This window comes from Ranitomeya imitator, chromosome 1, assembly GCF_032444005.1.
Source record: "Ranitomeya imitator isolate aRanImi1 chromosome 1, aRanImi1.pri, whole genome shotgun sequence".
NCBI lineage: Eukaryota > Metazoa > Chordata > Amphibia > Anura > Dendrobatidae > Ranitomeya > Ranitomeya imitator.
Genome location: NC_091282.1, coordinates 1,080,994,719 through 1,081,010,754, shown reverse-complemented (window position 1 = coordinate 1,081,010,754; position 16,036 = coordinate 1,080,994,719). Strand labels below are relative to the sequence as shown.

Here is a 16,036-nt window from a genome sequence, read left to right as displayed (position 1 = left end):
GGTAGACTCTAAACCCAAGAAATGACTTGTAAAATAAAAATACTTTTGTGTTTCTTTGTACTTTTTGAATTATTAAACGCTGTTTATCAAAGTAAAATGCACATCAAAGTAATAAAAAGTCACCACAATGTAAAACTGTGTAAAAATCTTTCAGGTTTTATGCAAAAAAAAAAAAAGTTTTTGTTTTCTAATATAGGGGGTATAGCTCAGTGGTAGAGCATTTGACTGCAGATCAAGAGGTCCTTGGTTCGACTCCGAGTGCCCACTGTGGACACTTTTTCAACAGATGCTTTTTTACCTTTATGTTCATGAAAGGTTTAGAACCATATGAAGTTGAATTCATGTTTATGTACTTTCCTAATGTGGATTCTGATTAAGAAATGTAGCAAAAAGATCATGTTGATGTGCCTTCTTAATATGAAAACAACTCAAGAAATGTAGGAAAATGCTTGAGAAATTTTGTCTGAAAAGAAATCTACAAAAGATACATATGGCACATTGGTAGACTCTAAACCCAAGAAATTACTTGTAAAATAAAAATACCTTTGTGTTTCTTTGTACTTTTTGGATTAATAAACTCTGTTTAACAAAGTAAAATGCACATCAAAGTAATAAAAAGTCACCACAATGTAAAACTGTGTAAAAATCTTTCAGCTTTTATGCAAAAAAAAAAAAAAAAGTTTATGTTTTCAAATATAGGGGGTATAGCTCAGTGGTAGAGCATTTGACTGCAGATCAAGAGGTCCTTGGTTCAACTCCGAGTGCCCCCTGTATGCACTTTTTCAACAGATTAAACATGCCATTTTACCTATATGTTCATGGAAGTTTTAGAACCATATGAAGTTGAATTCATGTTTATATACTTTCTTAATTTGAATACTATTTAAGAAAAGTAGCAAAAAGATCATGTTGATGTGCCTTCTTAATAGGAAAACAACTTAAGAAATGTAGGGAAATGCTTGAGAAATTTTGTCTGAAAAGAAATCTACAACAGATACATATGGCACATTGGTAGACTCTAAACCCAAGAAATGACTTGTAAAATAAAAATACTTTTGTGTTTCTTTGTACTTTTTGAATTATTAAACGCTGTTTATCAAAGTAAAATGCACATCAAAGTAATAAAAAGTCACCACAATGTAAAACTGTGTAAAAATCTTTCAGGTTTTATGCAAAAAAAAAAAAGTTTTTGTTTTCTAATATAGGGGGTATAGCTCAGTGGTAGAGCATTTGACTGCAGATCAAGAGGTCCTTGGTTCAACTCCGAGTGCCCCCTGTATTCACTTTTTCAACAGATTAAACATGCTTTTTTACCTATATGTTCATGGAAGTTTTAGAACGATATGAAGTTGAATTCATGTTTATGTACTTTCTTAATGTGGATTCTGATTAAGAAATGTAGCAAAAAGATCATGTTGATGTGCCTTCTTAATATGAAAACAACTTAAGAAATGTAGGAAAATGCTTGAGAAATTTTGTCTGAAAAGAAATCTACAAAAGATACATATGGCACATTGGTAGAATCTAAACCCAAGAAATGACTTGTAAAATAAAAATACCTTTGTGTTTCTTTGTACTTTTTGAATTAATGAACTCTGTTTAACAAAGTAAAATGCACATCAAAGTAATAAAAAGTCACCACAATGTAAAACTGTGTAAAAATCTTTCAGCTTTTATGCAAAAAAAAAAAAAAAAAGTTTTTGTTTTCAAATATAGGGGGTATAGCTCAGTGGTAGAGCATTTGACTGCAGATCAAGAGGTCCTTGGTTCAACTCCGAGTGCCCCCTGTATGCACTTTTTCAACAGATTAAACATGCCATTTTACCTATATGTTCATGGAAGTTTTAGAACCATATGAAGTTGAATTCATGTTTATATACTTTCTTAATTTGAATACTATTTAAGAAAAGTAGCAAAAAGATCATGTTGATGTGCCTTCTTAATAGGAAAACAACTTAAGAAATGTAGGGAAATGCTTGAGAAATTTTGTCTGAAAAGAAATCTACAACAGATACATATGGCACATTGGTAGACTCTAAACCCAAGAAATGACTTGTAAAATAAAAATACTTTTGTGTTTCTTTGTACTTTTTGAATTATTAAACGCTGTTTATCAAAGTAAAATGCACATCAAAGTAATAAAAAGTCACCACAATGTAAAACTGTGTAAAAATCTTTCAGGTTTTATGCAAAAAAAAAAAAAGTTTTTGTTTTCTAATATAGGGGGTATAGCTCAGTGGTAGAGCATTTGACTGCAGATCAAGAGGTCCTTGGTTCGACTCCGAGTGCCCACTGTGGACACTTTTTCAACAGATGCTTTTTTACCTTTATGTTCATGAAAGGTTTAGAACCATATGAAGTTGAATTCATGTTTATGTACTTTCCTAATGTGGATTCTGATTAAGAAATGTAGCAAAAAGATCATGTTGATGTGCCTTCTTAATATGAAAACAACTCAAGAAATGTAGGAAAATGCTTGAGAAATTTTGTCTGAAAAGAAATCTACAAAAGATACATATGGCACATTGGTAGACTCTAAACCCAAGAAATTACTTGTAAAATAAAAATACCTTTGTGTTTCTTTGTACTTTTTGGATTAATAAACTCTGTTTAACAAAGTAAAATGCACATCAAAGTAATAAAAAGTCACCACAATGTAAAACTGTGTAAAAATCTTTCAGGTTTTATGCAAAAAAAAAAAAAGTTTTTGTTTTCAAATATAGGGGGTATAGCTCAGTGATAGAGCATTTGACTGCAGATCAAGAGGTCCTTGGTTCAACTCCGAGTGCCCCCTGTATTCACTTTTTCAACAGATTAAACATGCTTTTTTACCTATATGTTCATGGAAGTTTTAGAACGATGTGAAGTTGAATTCATGTTTATGTACTTTCTTAATGTGGATTCTGATTAAGAAATGTAGCAAAAAGATCATGTTGATGTGCCTTCTTAATATGAAAACAACTTAAGAAATGTAGGAAAATGCTTGAGAAATTTTGTCTGAAAAGAAATCTACAAAAGATACATATGGCACATTGGTAGAATCTAAACCCAAGAAATGACTTGTAAAATAAAAATACCTTTGTGTTTCTTTGTACTTTTTGAATTAATGAACTCTGTTTAACAAAGTAAAATGCACATCAAAGTAATAAAAAGTCACCACAATGTAAAACTGTGTAAAAATCTTTCAGCTTTTATGCAAAAAAAAAAAAAAAAAAAAAGTTTATGTTTTCAAATATAGGGGGTATAGCTCAGTGGTAGAGCATTTGACTGCAGATCAAGAGGTCCTTGGTTCAACTCCGAGTGCCCCCTGTATGCACTTTTTCAACAGATTAAACATGCCATTTTACCTATATGTTCATGGAAGTTTTAGAACCATATGAAGTTGAATTCATGTTTATATACTTTCTTAATTTGAATACTATTTAAGAAAAGTAGCAAAAAGATCATGTTGATGTGCCTTCTTAATATGAAAACAACTTAAGAAATGTAGGAAAATGCTTGAGAAATTTTGTCTGAAAAGAAATCTACAAAAGATACATATGGCACATTGGTAGAATCTAAACCCAAGAAATGACTTGTAAAATAAAAATACCTTTGTGTTTCTTTGTACTTTTTGAATTAATGAACTCTGTTTAACAAAGTAAAATGCACATCAAAGTAATAAAAAGTCACCACAATGTAAAACTGTGTAAAAATCTTTCAGCTTTTATGCAAAAAAAAAAAAAAAAAGTTTTTGTTTTCAAATATAGGGGGTATAGCTCAGTGGTAGAGCATTTGACTGCAGATCAAGAGGTCCTTGGTTCAACTCCGAGTGCCCCCTGTATGCACTTTTTCAATAGATTAAACATGCCATTTTACCTATATGTTCATGGAAGTTTTAGAACCATATGAAGTTGAATTCATGTTTATATACTTTCTTAATTTGAATACTATTTAAGAAAAGTAGCAAAAAGATCATGTTGATGTGCCTTCTTAATATGAAAACAACTTAAGAAATGTAGGAAAATGCTTGAGAAATTTTGTCTGAAAAGAAATCTACAACAGATACATATGGCACATTGGTAGACTCTAAACCCAAGAAATGACTTGTAAAATAAAAATACTTTTGTGTTTCTTTGTACTTTTTGAATTATTAAACGCTGTTTATCAAAGTAAAATGCACATCAAAGTAATAAAAAGTCACCACAATGTAAAACTGTGTAAAAATCTTTCAGGTTTTATGCAAAAAAAAAAAAAAGTTTTTGTTTTCTAATATAGGGGGTATAGCTCAGTGGTAGAGCATTTGACTGCAGATCAAGAGGTCCTTGGTTCGACTCCGAGTGCCCCCTGTGGACACTTTTTCAACAGATGCTTTATTACCTTTATGTTCATGAAAGGTTTAGAACCATATGAAGTTGAATTCATGTTTATGTACTTTCCTAATGTGGATTCTGATTAAGAAATGTAGCAAAAAGATCATGTTGATGTGCCTTCTTAATATGAAAACAACTCAAGAAATGTAGGAAAATGCTTGAGAAATTTTGTCTGAAAAGAAATCTACAAAAGATACATATGGCACATTGGTAGAATCTAAACCCAAGAAATGACTTGTAAAATAAAAATACCTTTGTGTTTCTTTGTACTTTTTGAATTAATGAACTCTGTTTAACAAAGTAAAATGCACATCAAAGTAATAAAAAGTCACCACAATGTAAAACTGTGTAAAAATCTTTCAGCTTTTATGCAAAAAAAAAAAAAAAAAGTTTTTGTTTTCAAATATAGGGGGTATAGCTCAGTGGTAGAGCATTTGACTGCAGATCAAGAGGTCCTTGGTTCAACTCCGAGTGCCCCCTGTATGCACTTTTTCAACAGATTAAGCATGCCATTTTACCTATATGTTCATGGAAGTTTTAGAACCATATGAAGTTGAATTCATGTTTATATACTTTCTTAATTTGAATACTATTTAAGAAAAGTAGCAAAAAGATCATGTTGATGTGCCTTCTTAATAGGAAAACAACTTAAGAAATGTAGGGAAATGCTTGAGAAATTTTGTCTGAAAAGAAATCTACAACAGATACATATGGCACATTGGTAGACTCTAAACCCAAGAAATGACTTGTAAAATAAAAATACTTTTGTGTTTCTTTGTACTTTTTGAATTATTAAACGCTGTTTATCAAAGTAAAATGCACATCAAAGTAATAAAAAGTCACCACAATGTAAAACTGTGTAAAAATCTTTCAGGTTTTATGCAAAAAAAAAAAAAGTTTTTGTTTTCTAATATAGGGGGTATAGCTCAGTGGTAGAGCATTTGACTGCAGATCAAGAGGTCCTTGGTTCGACTCCGAGTGCCCACTGTGGACACTTTTTCAACAGATGCTTTTTTACCTTTATGTTCATGAAAGGTTTAGAACCATATGAAGTTGAATTCATGTTTATGTACTTTCCTAATGTGGATTCTGATTAAGAAATGTAGCAAAAAGATCATGTTGATGTGCCTTCTTAATATGAAAACAACTCAAGAAATGTAGGAAAATGCTTGAGAAATTTTGTCTGAAAAGAAATCTACAAAAGATACATATGGCACATTGGTAGACTCTAAACCCAAGAAATTACTTGTAAAATAAAAATACCTTTGTGTTTCTTTGTACTTTTTGGATTAATAAACTCTGTTTAACAAAGTAAAATGCACATCAAAGTAATAAAAAGTCACCACAATGTAAAACTGTGTAAAAATCTTTCAGGTTTTATGCAAAAAAAAAAAAAGTTTTTGTTTTCTAATATAGGGGGTATAGCTCAGTGGTAGAGCATTTGACTGCAGATCAAGAGGTCCTTGGTTCAACTCCGAGTGCCCCCTGTATTCACTTTTTCAACAGATTAAACATGCTTTTTTACCTATATGTTCATGGAAGTTTTAGAACGATGTGAAGTTGAATTCATGTTTATGTACTTTCTTAATGTGGATTCTGATTAAGAAATGTAGCAAAAAGATCATGTTGATGTGCCTTCTTAATATGAAAACAACTTAAGAAATGTAGGAAAATGCTTGAGAAATTTTGTCTGAAAAGAAATCTACAAAAGATACATATGGCACATTGGTAGAATCTAAACCCAAGAAATGACTTGTAAAATAAAAATACCTTTGTGTTTCTTTGTACTTTTTGAATTAATGAACTCTGTTTAACAAAGTAAAATGCACATCAAAGTAATAAAAAGTCACCACAATGTAAAACTGTGTAAAAATCTTTCAGCTTTTATGCAAAAAAAAAAAAAAAAAGTTTATGTTTTCAAATATAGGGGGTATAGCTCAGTGGTAGAGCATTTGACTGCAGATCAAGAGGTCCTTGGTTCAACTCCGAGTGCCCCCTGTATGCACTTTTTCAACAGATTAAACATGCCATTTTACCTATATGTTCATGGAAGTTTTAGAACCATATGAAGTTGAATTAATGTTTATATACTTTCTTAATTTGAATACTATTTAAGAAAAGTAGCAAAAAGATCATGTTGATGTGCCTTCTTAATAGGAAAACAACTTAAGAAATGTAGGGAAATGCTTGAGAAATTTTGTCTGAAAAGAAATCTACAACAGATACATATGGCACATTGGTAGACTCTAAACCCAAGAAATGACTTGTAAAATAAAAATACTTTTGTGTTTCTTTGTACTTTTAGAATTATTAAACGCTGTTTATCAAAGTAAAATGCACATCAAAGTAATAAAAAGTCACCACAATGTAAAACTGTGTAAAAATCTTTCAGGTTTTATGCAAAAAAAAAAAAAGTTTTTGTTTTCTAATATAGGGGGTATAGCTCAGTGGTAGAGCATTTGACTGCAGATCAAGAGGTCCTTGGTTCAACTCCGAGTGCCCCCTGTATTCACTTTTTCAACAGATTAAACATGCTTTTTTACCTATATGTTCATGGAAGTTTTAGAACGATATGAAGTTGAATTCATGTTTATGTACTTTCTTAATGTGGATTCTGATTAAGAAATGTAGCAAAAAGATCATGTTGATGTGCCTTCTTAATATGAAAACAACTTAAGAAATGTAGGAAAATGCTTGAGAAATTTTGTCTGAAAAGAAATCTACAAAAGATACATATGGCACATTGGTAGAATCTAAACCCAAGAAATGACTTGTAAAATAAAAATACCTTTGTGTTTCTTTGTACTTTTTGAATTAATGAACTCTGTTTAACAAAGTAAAATGCACATCAAAGTAATAAAAAGTCACCACAATGTAAAACTGTGTAAAAATCTTTCAGCTTTTATGCAAAAAAAAAAAAAAAAGTTTTTGTTTTCAAATATAGGGGGTATAGCTCAGTGGTAGAGCATTTGACTGCAGATCAAGAGGTCCTTGGTTCAACTCCGAGTGCCCCCTGTATGCACTTTTTCAACAGATTAAACATGCCATTTTACCTATATGTTCATGGAAGTTTTAGAACCATATGAAGTTGAATTCATGTTTATATACTTTCTTAATTTGAATACTATTTAAGAAAAGTAGCAAAAAGATCATGTTGATGTGCCTTCTTAATAGGAAAACAACTTAAGAAATGTAGGGAAATGCTTGAGAAATTTTGTCTGAAAAGAAATCTACAACAGATACATATGGCACATTGGTAGACTCTAAACCCAAGAAATGACTTGTAAAATAAAAATACTTTTGTGTTTCTTTGTACTTTTTGAATTATTAAACGCTGTTTATCAAAGTAAAATGCACATCAAAGTAATAAAAAGTCACCACAATGTAAAACTGTGTAAAAATCTTTCAGGTTTTATGCAAAAAAAAAAAAAGTTTTTGTTTTCTAATATAGGGGGTATAGCTCAGTGGTAGAGCATTTGACTGCAGATCAAGAGGTCCTTGGTTCGACTCCGAGTGCCCACTGTGGACACTTTTTCAACAGATGCTTTTTTACCTTTATGTTCATGAAAGGTTTAGAACCATATGAAGTTGAATTCATGTTTATGTACTTTCCTAATGTGGATTCTGATTAAGAAATGTAGCAAAAAGATCATGTTGATGTGCCTTCTTAATATGAAAACAACTCAAGAAATGTAGGAAAATGCTTGAGAAATTTTGTCTGAAAAGAAATCTACAAAAGATACATATGGCACATTGGTAGACTCTAAACCCAAGAAATTACTTGTAAAATAAAAATACCTTTGTGTTTCTTTGTACTTTTTGGATTAATAAACTCTGTTTAACAAAGTAAAATGCACATCAAAGTAATAAAAATTCACCACAATGTAAAACTGTGTAAAAATCTTTCAGGTTTTATGCAAAAAAAAAAAAAGTTTTTGTTTTCTAATATAGGGGGTATAGCTCAGTGGTAGAGCATTTGACTGCAGATCAAGAGGTCCTTGGTTCAACTCCGAGTGCCCCCTGTATTCACTTTTTCAACAGATTAAACATGCTTTTTTACCTATATGTTCATGGAAGTTTTAGAACGATGTGAAGTTGAATTCATGTTTATGTACTTTCTTAATGTGGATTCTGATTAAGAAATGTAGCAAAAAGATCATGTTGATGTGCCTTCTTAATATGAAAACAACTTAAGAAATGTAGGAAAATGCTTGAGAAATTTTGTCTGAAAAGAAATCTACAACAGATACATATGGCACATTGGTAGACTCTAAACCCAAGAAATGACTTGTAAAATAAAAATACCTTTGTGTTTCTTTGTACTTTTTGAATTAATGAACTCTGTTTAACAAAGTAAAATGCACATCAAAGTAATAAAAAGTCACCACAATGTAAAACTGTGTAAAAATCTTTCAGCTTTTATGCAAAAAAAAAAAAAAAAAGTTTTTGTTTTCAAATATAGGGGGTATAGCTCAGTGGTAGAGCATTTGACTGCAGATCAAGAGGTTCTTGGTTCAACTCCGAGTGCCCCCTGTATGCACTTTTTCAACAGATTAAACATGCCATTTTACCTATATGTTCATGGAAGTTTTAGAACCATATGATGTTGAATTCATGTTTATATACTTTCTTAATTTGAATACTATTTAAGAAAAGTAGCAAAAAGATCATGTTGATGTGCCTTCTTAATAGGAAAACAACTTAAGAAATGTAGGGAAATGCTTGAGAAATTTTGTCTGAAAAGAAATCTACAACAGATACATATGGCACATTGGTAGACTCTAAACCCAAGAAATGACTTGTAAAATAAAAATACTTTTGTGTTTCTTTGTACTTTTTGAATTATTAAACGCTGTTTATCGAAGTAAAATGCACATCAAAGTAATAAAAAGTCACCACAATGTAAAACTGTGTAAAAATCTTTCAGGTTTTATGCAAAAAAAAAAAAAGTTTTTGTTTTCTAATATAGGGGGTATAGCTCAGTGGTAGAGCATTTGACTGCAGATCAAGAGGTCCTTGGTTCGACTCCGAGTGCCCACTGTGGACACTTTTTCAACAGATGCTTTTTTACCTTTATGTTCATGAAAGGTTTAGAACCATATGAAGTTGAATTCATGTTTATGTACTTTCCTAATGTGGATTCTGATTAAGAAATGTAGCAAAAAGATCATGTTGATGTGCCTTCTTAATATGAAAACAACTCAAGAAATGTAGGAAAATGCTTGAGAAATTTTGTCTGAAAAGAAATCTACAAAAGATACATATGGCACATTGGTAGACTCTAAACCCAAGAAATTACTTGTAAAATAAAAATACCTTTGTGTTTCTTTGTACTTTTTGGATTAATAAACTCTGTTTAACAAAGTAAAATGCACATCAAAGTAATAAAAAGTCACCACAATGTAAAACTGTGTAAAAATCTTTCAGGTTTTATGCAAAAAAAAAAAAAGTTTTTGTTTTCTAATATAGGGGGTATAGCTCAGTGGTAGAGCATTTGACTGCAGATCAAGAGGTCCTTGGTTCAACTCCGAGTGCCCCCTGTATTCACTTTTTCAACAGATTAAACATGCTTTTTTACCTATATGTTCATGGAAGTTTTAGAACGATGTGAAGTTGAATTCATGTTTATGTACTTTCTTAATTTGAATACTATTTAAGAAAAGTAGCAAAAAGATCATGTTGATGTGCCTTCTTAATAGGAAAACAACTTAAGAAATGTAGGGAAATGCTTGAGAAATTTTGTCTGAAAAGAAATCTACAACAGATACATATGGCACATTGGTAGACTCTAAACCCAAGAAATGACTTGTAAAATAAAAATACTTTTGTGTTTCTTTGTACTTTTTGAATTATTAAACGCTGTTTATCGAAGTAAAATGCACATCAAAGTAATAAAAAGTCACCACAATGTAAAACTGTGTAAAAATCTTTCAGGTTTTATGCAAAAAAAAAAAAAGTTTTTGTTTTCTAATATAGGGGGTATAGCTCAGTGGTAGAGCATTTGACTGCAGATCAAGAGGTCCTTGGTTCGACTCCGAGTGCCCACTGTGGACACTTTTTCAACAGATGCTTTTTTACCTTTATGTTCATGAAAGGTTTAGAACCATATGAAGTTGAATTCATGTTTATGTACTTTCCTAATGTGGATTCTGATTAAGAAATGTAGCAAAAAGATCATGTTGATGTGCCTTCTTAATATGAAAACAACTCAAGAAATGTAGGAAAATGCTTGAGAAATTTTGTCTGAAAAGAAATCTACAAAAGATACATATGGCACATTGGTAGACTCTAAACCCAAGAAATTGTAAAACTGTGTAAAAATCTTTCAGCTTTTATGCAAAAAAAAAAAAAAAAGTTTATGTTTTCAAATATAGGGGGTATAGCTCAGTGGTAGAGCATTTGACTGCAGATCAAGAGGTCCTTGGTTCAACTCCGAGTGCCCCCTGTATGCACTTTTTCAACAGATTAAACATGCCATTTTACCTATATGTTCATGGAAGTTTTAGAACCATATGAAGTTGAATTCATGTTTATATACTTTCTTAATTTGAATACTATTTAAGAAAAGTAGCAAAAAGATCATGTTGATGTGCCTTCTTAATAGGAAAACAACTTAAGAAATGTAGGGAAATGCTTGAGAAATTTTGTCTGAAAAGAAATCTACAACAGATACATATGGCACATTGGTAGACTCTAAACCCAAGAAATGACTTGTAAAATAAAAATACTTTTGTGTTTCTTTGTACTTTTTGAATTATTAAACGCTGTTTATCAAAGTAAAACGCACATCAAAGTAATAAAAAGTCACCACAATGTAAAACTGTGTAAAAATCTTTCAGGTTTTATGCAAAAAAAAAAAAAGTTTTTGTTTTCTAATATAGGGGGTATAGCTCAGTGGTAGAGCATTTGACTGCAGATCAAGAGGTCCTTGGTTCGACTCCGAGTGCCCCCTGTGGACACTTTTTCAACAGATGCTTTTTTACCTTTATGTTCATGAAAGGTTTAGAACCATATGAAGTTGAATTCATGTTTATGTACTTTCCTAATGTGGATTCTGATTAAGAAATGTAGCAAAAAGATCATGTTGATGTGCCTTCTTAATATGAAAACAACTCAAGAAATGTAGGAAAATGCTTGAGAAATTTTGTCTGAAAAGAAATCTACAAAAGATACATATGGCACATTGGTAGACTCTAAACCCAAGAAATTACTTGTAAAATAAAAATACCTTTGTGTTTCTTTGTACTTTTTGGATTAATAAACTCTGTTTAACAAAGTAAAATGCACATCAAAGTAATAAAAAGTCACCACAATGTAAAACTGTGTAAAAATCTTTCAGGTTTTATGCAAAAAAAAAAAAAGTTTTTGTTTTCGAATATAGGGGGTATAGCTCAGTGGCAGAGCATTTGACTGCAGATCAAGAGGTCCTTGGTTCAACTCCGAGTGCCCCCTGTGTTCACTTTTTCAACAGATTAAACATGCTTTTTTACCTATATGTTCATGGAAGTTTTAGAACGATGTGAAGTTGAATTCATGTTTATGTACTTTCTTAATGTGGATTCTGATTAAGAAATGTAGCAAAAAGATCATGTTGATGTGCCTTCTTAATATGAAAACAACTTAAGAAATGTAGGAAAATGCTTGAGAAATTTTGTCTGAAAAGAAATCTACAAAAGATACATATGGCACATTGGTAGAATCTAAACCCAAGAAATTACTTGTAAAATAAAAATACCTTTGTGTTTCTTTGTACTTTTTGAATTAATGAACTCTGTTTAACAAAGTAAAATGCACATCAAAGTAATAAAAAGTCACCACAATGTAAAACTGTGTAAAAATCTTTCAGCTTTTATGCAAAAAAAAAAAAAAATTTATGTTTTCAAATATAGGGGGTATAGCTCAGTGGTAGAGCATTTGACTGCAGATCAAGAGGTCCTTGGTTCAACTCTGAGTGCCCCCTGTATGCACTTTTTCAACAGATTAAACATGCCATTTTACCTATATGTTCATGGAAGTTTTAGAACCATATGAAGTTGAATTCATGTTTATATACGTTCTTAATTTGAATACTATTTAAGAAAAGTAGCAAAAAGATCATGTTGATGTGCCTTCTTAATAGGAAAACAACTTAAGAAATGTTGGGAAATGCTTGAGAAATTTTGTCTGAAAAGAAATCTACAACAGATACATATGGCACATTGGTAGACTCTAAACCCAAGAAATGACTTGTAAAATAAAAATACTTTTGTGTTTCTTTGTACTTTTTGAATTATTAAACGCTGTTTATCAAAGTAAAATGCACATCAAAGTAATAAAAAGTCACCACAATGTAAAACTGTGTAAAAATCTTTCAGGTTTTATGCAAAAAAAAAAAAAGTTTTTGTTTTCTAATATAGGGGGTATAGCTCAGTGGTAGAGCATTTGACTGCAGATCAAGAGGTCCTTGGTTCGACTCCGAGTACCCCCTGTGGACACTTTTTCAACAGATGCTTTTTTACCTTTATGTTCATGAAAGGTTTAGAACCATATGAAGTTGAATTCATGTTTATGTACTTTCCTAATGTGGATTCTGATTAAGAAATGTAGCAAAAAGATCATGTTGATGTGCCTTCTTAATATGAAAACAACTCAAGAAATGTAGGAAAATGCTTGAGAAATTTTGTCTGAAAAGAAATCTACAAAAGATACATATGGCACATTGGTAGACTCTAAACCCAAGAAATTACTTGTAAAATAAAAATACCTTTGTGTTTCTTTGTACTTTTTGGATTAATAAACTCTGTTTAACAAAGTAAAATGCACATCAAAGTAATAAAAAGTCACCACAATGTAAAACTGTGTAAAAATCTTTCAGGTTTTATGCAAAAAAAAAAAAAGTTTTTGTTTTCTAACATAGGGGGTATAGCTCAGTGGCAGAGCATTTGACTGCAGATCAAGAGGTCCTTGGTTCAACTCCGAGTGCCCCCTGTATTCACTTTTTCAACAGATTAAACATGCTTTTTTACCTATATGTTCATGGAAGTTTTAGAACGATGTGAAGTTGAATTCATGTTTATGTACTTTCTTAATGTGGATTCTGATTAAGAAATGTAGCAAAAAGATCATGTTGATGTGCCTTCTTAATATGAAAACAACTTAAGAAATGTAGGAAAATGCTTGAGAAATTTTGTCTGAAAAGAAATCTACAAAAGATACATATGGCACATTGGTAGAATCTAAACCCAAGAAATTACTTGTAAAATAAAAATACCTTTGTGTTTCTTTGTACTTTTTGAATTAATGAACTCTGTTTAACAAAGTAAAATGCACATCAAAGTAATAAAAAGTCACCACAATGTAAAACTGTGTAAAAATCTTTCAGCTTTTATGCAAAAAAAAAAAAAAAAAAAGTTTATGTTTTCAAATATAGGGGGTATAGCTCAGTGGTAGAGCATTTGACAGCAGATCAAGAGGTCCTTGGTTCAACTCCGAGTGCCCCCTGTATGCACTTTTTCAACAGATTAAACATGCCATTTTACCTATATGTTCATGGAAGTTTTAGAACCATATGAAGTTGAATTCATGTTTATATACTTTCTTAATTTGAATACTATTTAAGAAAAGTAGCAAAAAGATCATGTTGATGTGCCTTCTTAATAGGAAAACAACTTAAGAAATGTTGGGAAATGCTTGAGAAATTTTGTCTGAAAAGAAATCTACAACAGATACATATGGCACATTGGTAGACTCTAAACCCAAGAAATGACTTGTAAAATAAAAATACTTTTGTGTTTCTTTGTACTTTTTGAATTATTAAACGCTGTTTATCAAAGTAAAATGCACATCAAAGTAATAAAAAGTCACCACAATGTAAAACTGTGTAAAAATCTTTCAGGTTTTATGCAAAAAAAAAAAAAGTTTTTGTTTTCTAATATAGGGGGTATAGCTCAGTGGTAGAGCATTTGACTGCAGATCAAGAGGTCCTTGGTTCGACTCCGAGTGCCCCCTGTGGACACTTTTTCAACAGATGCTTTTTTACCTTTATGTTCATGAAAGGTTTAGAACCATATGAAGTTGAATTCATGTTTATGTACTTTCCTAATGTGGATTCTGATTAAGAAATGTAGCAAAAAGATCATGTTGATGTGCCTTCTTAATATGAAAACAACTCAAGAAATGTAGGAAAATGCTTGAGAAATTTTGTCTAAAATGAAAGCTACAAAAGATACATGTGGCACATTGGTAGAATCTAAACCCAAGAAATGACTTGTAAAATAAAAATACCTTTGTGTTTCTTTGTACTTTTTGAATTAATGAACTCTGTTTAACAAAGTAAAATGCACATCAAAGCAATAAAAAGTCACCACAATGTAAAACTGTGTGAAAATCTTTCAGGTTTTATGCAAAAAAAAAATTTTAGTTTTCAAATATAGGGGGTATAGCTCAGTGGTAGAACATTTGACTGCAGATCAAGAGGTCTTTGGTTCAACTCCGAGTGCCCCCTGCATGCACTTTTTCAACAGATTAAACATGCCATTTTACCTATATGTTCATGGAAGTTTTAGAACCATATCAAGTTGAATTCATGTTTATGTACTTTCTTAATTTAAATACTATTTAAGAAAAGTAGCAAAAAGATCATGTTTATGTGCCTTCTTAATAGGAAAACAACTTAAGAAATGTAGGAAAATGCTTGAGAAATTTTGTCTGAAAAGAAATCTACAAAAGATACATATGGCACATTGGTAGACTCTAAACCCAAGAAATTACTTGTAAAATAAAAATACCTTTGTGTTTCTTTGTACTTTTTGAATGAATGAACTCTGTTTATCAAAGTAAAATGCACATCAAAGTAATAAAAAGTCACCACAATGTAAAACTGTAAAAATCTTTCAGGTTTTATGCAAAAAAAAAAAAGTTTTTTTTTTCTAATATAGGGGGTATAGCTCAGTGGTAGAGCATTTGACTGCAGATCAAGAGGTCCTTGGTTCGACTCCGAGTGCCCCCTGTATTCACTTTTTCAACAGATTCAACATGCTTTTTTACCTATATGTTCATGGAAGTTTTAGAACCATATGAAGTTGAATTCATGTTTATGTACTTTCCTAATGTGGATTCTGATTAAGAAATGTAGCAAAAAGATCATGTTGATGTGCCTTCTTAATATGAAAACAACTTAAGAAATGTATCAAAATGCTCGAGAAATTTTGTCTGAAATGAAAGCTACAAAAGATACATGTGGCACATTGGTAGAATCTAAACCCAAGAAATGACTTGTAAAATAAAAATACCTTTGTGTTTCTTTGTACTTTTTGAATTAATGAACTCTGTTTAACAAAGTAAAATGCACATCAAAGCAATAAAAATTCACCACAATGTAAAACTGTGTAAAAATCTTTCAGGTTTTATGCAAAAAAAAAAAGTTTTTGTTTTCAAATATAGGGGGTATAGCTTAGTGGTAGAGCATTTGCCTGCAGATCAAGAGTTACTTGGTTCAACTCCGAGTGCCCCCTGCATGCACTTTTTCAACAGATTAAACATGCTTTTTTACCTATATGTTCATGGAAGTTTTAGAACCATATGAAGTTGAATTCATGTTTATATACTTTCTTAATTTGAATACTATTTAAGAAAAGTAGCAAAAAGATCATGTTGATGTGCCTTCTTAATAGGAAAACAACTTAAGAAATGTAGGGAAATGCTTG

At 31.0% G+C, this 16,036-nt stretch overlaps 29 non-coding genes across 29 annotated transcripts; all 29 read left to right on the top strand.

The window, feature by feature from the left end:
* The first annotated feature begins 195 nt into the window (after positions 1–195).
* Positions 196–267, top strand: TRNAC-GCA (transfer RNA cysteine (anticodon GCA)). Its single transcript has one exon. It is a non-coding gene; the product is annotated as a tRNA-Cys (tRNA).
* Positions 268–698: 431 nt separating this feature from the next.
* On the top strand, positions 699–770 carry TRNAC-GCA (transfer RNA cysteine (anticodon GCA)). Its single transcript has one exon. It is a non-coding gene; the product is annotated as a tRNA-Cys (tRNA).
* A 434-nt stretch (positions 771–1,204) lies between these two features.
* On the top strand, positions 1,205–1,276 carry TRNAC-GCA (transfer RNA cysteine (anticodon GCA)). The gene has a single exon. It is a non-coding gene; the product is annotated as a tRNA-Cys (tRNA).
* Positions 1,277–1,715: 439 nt separating this feature from the next.
* TRNAC-GCA (transfer RNA cysteine (anticodon GCA)) lies at positions 1,716–1,787 on the top strand. The gene has a single exon. It is a non-coding gene; the product is annotated as a tRNA-Cys (tRNA).
* A 435-nt stretch (positions 1,788–2,222) lies between these two features.
* TRNAC-GCA (transfer RNA cysteine (anticodon GCA)) lies at positions 2,223–2,294 on the top strand. Its single transcript has one exon. It is a non-coding gene; the product is annotated as a tRNA-Cys (tRNA).
* Positions 2,295–2,722: 428 nt separating this feature from the next.
* TRNAC-GCA (transfer RNA cysteine (anticodon GCA)) lies at positions 2,723–2,794 on the top strand. The gene has a single exon. It is a non-coding gene; the product is annotated as a tRNA-Cys (tRNA).
* A 443-nt stretch (positions 2,795–3,237) lies between these two features.
* TRNAC-GCA (transfer RNA cysteine (anticodon GCA)) lies at positions 3,238–3,309 on the top strand. The gene has a single exon. It is a non-coding gene; the product is annotated as a tRNA-Cys (tRNA).
* A 439-nt stretch (positions 3,310–3,748) lies between these two features.
* On the top strand, positions 3,749–3,820 carry TRNAC-GCA (transfer RNA cysteine (anticodon GCA)). The gene has a single exon. It is a non-coding gene; the product is annotated as a tRNA-Cys (tRNA).
* A 436-nt stretch (positions 3,821–4,256) lies between these two features.
* On the top strand, positions 4,257–4,328 carry TRNAC-GCA (transfer RNA cysteine (anticodon GCA)). The gene has a single exon. It is a non-coding gene; the product is annotated as a tRNA-Cys (tRNA).
* A 432-nt stretch (positions 4,329–4,760) lies between these two features.
* TRNAC-GCA (transfer RNA cysteine (anticodon GCA)) lies at positions 4,761–4,832 on the top strand. Its single transcript has one exon. It is a non-coding gene; the product is annotated as a tRNA-Cys (tRNA).
* Positions 4,833–5,267: 435 nt separating this feature from the next.
* TRNAC-GCA (transfer RNA cysteine (anticodon GCA)) lies at positions 5,268–5,339 on the top strand. The gene has a single exon. It is a non-coding gene; the product is annotated as a tRNA-Cys (tRNA).
* Positions 5,340–5,767: 428 nt separating this feature from the next.
* TRNAC-GCA (transfer RNA cysteine (anticodon GCA)) lies at positions 5,768–5,839 on the top strand. The gene has a single exon. It is a non-coding gene; the product is annotated as a tRNA-Cys (tRNA).
* Positions 5,840–6,278: 439 nt separating this feature from the next.
* Positions 6,279–6,350, top strand: TRNAC-GCA (transfer RNA cysteine (anticodon GCA)). The gene has a single exon. It is a non-coding gene; the product is annotated as a tRNA-Cys (tRNA).
* A 435-nt stretch (positions 6,351–6,785) lies between these two features.
* Positions 6,786–6,857, top strand: TRNAC-GCA (transfer RNA cysteine (anticodon GCA)). Its single transcript has one exon. It is a non-coding gene; the product is annotated as a tRNA-Cys (tRNA).
* A 438-nt stretch (positions 6,858–7,295) lies between these two features.
* Positions 7,296–7,367, top strand: TRNAC-GCA (transfer RNA cysteine (anticodon GCA)). Its single transcript has one exon. It is a non-coding gene; the product is annotated as a tRNA-Cys (tRNA).
* A 435-nt stretch (positions 7,368–7,802) lies between these two features.
* Positions 7,803–7,874, top strand: TRNAC-GCA (transfer RNA cysteine (anticodon GCA)). Its single transcript has one exon. It is a non-coding gene; the product is annotated as a tRNA-Cys (tRNA).
* A 428-nt stretch (positions 7,875–8,302) lies between these two features.
* Positions 8,303–8,374, top strand: TRNAC-GCA (transfer RNA cysteine (anticodon GCA)). The gene has a single exon. It is a non-coding gene; the product is annotated as a tRNA-Cys (tRNA).
* Positions 8,375–8,813: 439 nt separating this feature from the next.
* TRNAC-GCA (transfer RNA cysteine (anticodon GCA)) lies at positions 8,814–8,885 on the top strand. The gene has a single exon. It is a non-coding gene; the product is annotated as a tRNA-Cys (tRNA).
* A 435-nt stretch (positions 8,886–9,320) lies between these two features.
* TRNAC-GCA (transfer RNA cysteine (anticodon GCA)) lies at positions 9,321–9,392 on the top strand. Its single transcript has one exon. It is a non-coding gene; the product is annotated as a tRNA-Cys (tRNA).
* Positions 9,393–9,820: 428 nt separating this feature from the next.
* Positions 9,821–9,892, top strand: TRNAC-GCA (transfer RNA cysteine (anticodon GCA)). The gene has a single exon. It is a non-coding gene; the product is annotated as a tRNA-Cys (tRNA).
* A 435-nt stretch (positions 9,893–10,327) lies between these two features.
* On the top strand, positions 10,328–10,399 carry TRNAC-GCA (transfer RNA cysteine (anticodon GCA)). Its single transcript has one exon. It is a non-coding gene; the product is annotated as a tRNA-Cys (tRNA).
* Positions 10,400–10,725: 326 nt separating this feature from the next.
* TRNAC-GCA (transfer RNA cysteine (anticodon GCA)) lies at positions 10,726–10,797 on the top strand. Its single transcript has one exon. It is a non-coding gene; the product is annotated as a tRNA-Cys (tRNA).
* A 435-nt stretch (positions 10,798–11,232) lies between these two features.
* TRNAC-GCA (transfer RNA cysteine (anticodon GCA)) lies at positions 11,233–11,304 on the top strand. Its single transcript has one exon. It is a non-coding gene; the product is annotated as a tRNA-Cys (tRNA).
* Positions 11,305–11,732: 428 nt separating this feature from the next.
* TRNAC-GCA (transfer RNA cysteine (anticodon GCA)) lies at positions 11,733–11,804 on the top strand. Its single transcript has one exon. It is a non-coding gene; the product is annotated as a tRNA-Cys (tRNA).
* A 436-nt stretch (positions 11,805–12,240) lies between these two features.
* TRNAC-GCA (transfer RNA cysteine (anticodon GCA)) lies at positions 12,241–12,312 on the top strand. Its single transcript has one exon. It is a non-coding gene; the product is annotated as a tRNA-Cys (tRNA).
* Positions 12,313–12,747: 435 nt separating this feature from the next.
* TRNAC-GCA (transfer RNA cysteine (anticodon GCA)) lies at positions 12,748–12,819 on the top strand. Its single transcript has one exon. It is a non-coding gene; the product is annotated as a tRNA-Cys (tRNA).
* Positions 12,820–13,247: 428 nt separating this feature from the next.
* On the top strand, positions 13,248–13,319 carry TRNAC-GCA (transfer RNA cysteine (anticodon GCA)). Its single transcript has one exon. It is a non-coding gene; the product is annotated as a tRNA-Cys (tRNA).
* A 948-nt stretch (positions 13,320–14,267) lies between these two features.
* On the top strand, positions 14,268–14,339 carry TRNAC-GCA (transfer RNA cysteine (anticodon GCA)). The gene has a single exon. It is a non-coding gene; the product is annotated as a tRNA-Cys (tRNA).
* A 928-nt stretch (positions 14,340–15,267) lies between these two features.
* TRNAC-GCA (transfer RNA cysteine (anticodon GCA)) lies at positions 15,268–15,339 on the top strand. Its single transcript has one exon. It is a non-coding gene; the product is annotated as a tRNA-Cys (tRNA).
* The last annotated feature ends 697 nt before the right edge of the window (positions 15,340–16,036 follow it).